Consider the following 2924-nt stretch of genomic DNA (forward strand, 5'->3'; position numbering starts at 1 on the left):
TGTATTTTTTACTATAAATTAATTTTGCCTATTTTTGGACTTCTGCTGGTATAGAGGTGGAAACACATGATGCTGTATATATTTTTTTCCCAGCTTCTTCCACTTAGCATACCTGGAGATCTAAAGTTTTATCCATGTTGCTGCATCGAGACATTTTAAAAAATTTCTGAGTAGGATTTCAGCTTGTGAAAATATCAGAATATGTTTATCCATTTCCCTGTTGGTAAATATTTGGGCCACTTCATTTGAACTGTTATAAGTGAGGCTTCTCTGAATATTCTTTTGCTAGTTTTTTTGTGGAGATGTGTTTTCATTCACCTTCAGAAGCATTAGAATTGTTGGGTGGTAGGGTGGATAGATAACCAGTGCTGGGCGGCAGTGGGAGGGGAGTGCCCTGTGTACAGGTGTGGAGAGGTGGCCGTACCTGCGCGCCCACAGGACACGTCCCCACCCTCCCCACAGATTCAGGGCTATGCTCAACTTTTGCGGCTTCCATCACCCCCTCAACTCCCTGCCCTACTGTGAGGAGGCTGGCTGGGTAGAGGGGCCTGAGCCGAGGGCGCAGAGAGCTCAGAGCAGCGAGGACAACGGATTTGCGAGTGCTGGTAACGAGGGCCTCAGCAGGCAGGGAAGATGAAAGAAAGGATCGAGCTCCAAGATGTAACACCACACAGTATCAAACAGCTGAAGAGGTTAAACCAGGCCATCTTCCCAGTCAGCTACAATGACAAGTTCTACAAGGATGTGCTGGAGGTGGGCGAGCTAGCAAAGCTTGCCTATTTCAATGGCGTTGCTGTAGGTGCAGTTTGCTGCAGGGTGGATCATTCCCAGAATCAGAAGAGACTTTACATCATGACAGTGGGATGTCTTGCACTCTACCGAAGGCTGGGAATAGGAACGAAAATGTTAAATCATGTCTTAAACATCTGTGAGAAAGATGGCACTTCTGCATGTCCAGGTCAGCAATGAGTCAGCAATTGACTTCTACAGGAAGTTTGGCTTTGAAATTATTGAGACAAAGAAGAACTACTGTAACATCAGCATTCTGCTGATGCTCATGTGCTTCAGAAAAACCTCAAAGTCCTTTCTGGTCAGAATGCAGATGCGCAAAAGACAGACAACTGGACAAATTACAAATGAACTTCCTTGCACTTGCTTGTCACCAAATAAAAAGACAGGCCCCTTAATCCCCTCCCCTCTTTGTTAAGCTTTCCCTCCTTGTTCTCTTGTTCTTACTTTTCCTTTTCCCCCCCTCTTTCCTTTAAAAGTTTTAACAATTTCAAGGACTTTTAAAAAATAATCATATTTGGATTGTTTCACTTCTCTCATTTTTGTGAGGTGGTTGTATTGAATTAAGAAGATCTGTTTACTTTCATAGTTAAGATGTATAACCCGAAAATTTAGGGTACAAAATGATTTGAAATTTTTAAAGATTTTTTTTTTTTAATGTCCTGCTTTCACATGGAAGGGCAGAGCCTACAAATACTGTTTATTTCAAAAGACAAAAACACGCAGCAACAATATCTTTTTCCCTGATTCATAGACAAGTTTGGTGTGTTGTGGTATTTTGGGTTTTAAAAGACTATTTGTGGGATGCATATCCCTAGACATTGCCTTCACCCCACCTTTAGTCCTCCTGAGCACTCTCAGGAGTTGGACCATTGTTATCCTTGTGAGAAATACTAAGCTTATTTAGATTTTTAAAGCAGTTGGTTTTTCACTTCTTACTGATTGGTGGGGAAGCTTGGGTAGGCAGTGTTATACGATGGTCCAAGTATTTGAGTTAAATTGCTTTTTTAATGAATGGATTGACTGTCAGCAGGTTTGTTTTTCCTGCTATTGTTACTAGAGGCATAACATTTAGAGTGGGTGAGATTAAATTTTTTTAATATCCCAGCTGGAGATAATAGCCTTTAACTGACCTAAAGAAGTTTATTGTGATTTAGTTTTTTCTTCTATCCTTTTTCTTCAGTACGCCCAACAATACCATAGTTAGTCTAACTTTAAAAATGGAGTTGATGTCCTTACAGGTTAACACCCCTAAATAAACCTGAAGCAGGTGTTCTTTTCTTCGACATATTTTAAAATACCTAAAGGAAATCTTAGATGGATTTGTGGCACAATAAATGCATTTAATGTCAGCTAATACAGGCTGTTAAAAATGTTGCCAGTGAGTGTTTGATTATATAGGAAAGAATATCTAGACAGTATTTTTTGAGAATAACATAATTATGATGATACTCCTTATCTGTTGGAGAATATCCCAGATTTGCTTATACTCTGTGCCTACAATATTGAGTTTAAGGATTTGGAATAAGAGAGATTATTGAACAAACTGCTTCTATTCTTGGGAAGGCAGAAGCATAAAATGTTAATAGTACAAGTATCACTATGACCTCCTCTACTGACAAGAGTGGTTTTAGGCTAGATGATTATCTGGCAAGTAGGGGGTGGTTACGACAAGTTGATAACTATTTTCCTCCCATTGCCCAAGCTCAATATTTGCGATTTTTTAGATTGTCAGTGGTGGTGGCTCCAGAAATGTTCTCGATAGGCTCGAAAGCAGTGCACAAAGCTTGAGTTTTCTGTTATTTGACTTTTTTTTTTTTTTTTTGGTACTGGGAATTGAACTCAGGACCTCATGTTTGCTAGACAGGTGCTGTGCCACTGAGCTAAATCCCCAGCCCTGTCATCTGACTTTAAAAGGAAGTTTGATTTGTAATATTTATCCTCGTATGTGAAAGTCTCATCTCCAAATAAGTTACATGGCAAAATTACTTTATACAATGCTTGTACACATTTATAACGTTAAGTTTTCATTTGGAAATGTGAAAGTACAAAGTAAAATAGACTTCAGCAGTCTTGAGTGCCAAGAACAATTTTTTGAAGGAAGGTGGTTGATGAATAAGTATATAGGGTTCTAA

The 2924-nt window shown here is 39.3% G+C and overlaps 1 pseudogene; it reads left to right on the forward strand.

Moving 5' to 3' along the window:
- The first annotated feature begins 465 nt into the window (after positions 1-465).
- On the forward strand, positions 466-1140 carry LOC102011914 (annotated as a pseudogene).
- The last annotated feature ends 1784 nt before the right edge of the window (positions 1141-2924 follow it).

Source organism: Chinchilla lanigera, unplaced genomic scaffold (genome assembly GCF_000276665.1).
Source record: "Chinchilla lanigera isolate Chin_1 unplaced genomic scaffold, ChiLan1.0 scaffold00040, whole genome shotgun sequence".
In the NCBI taxonomy this organism is placed as follows: domain Eukaryota; kingdom Metazoa; phylum Chordata; class Mammalia; order Rodentia; family Chinchillidae; genus Chinchilla; species Chinchilla lanigera.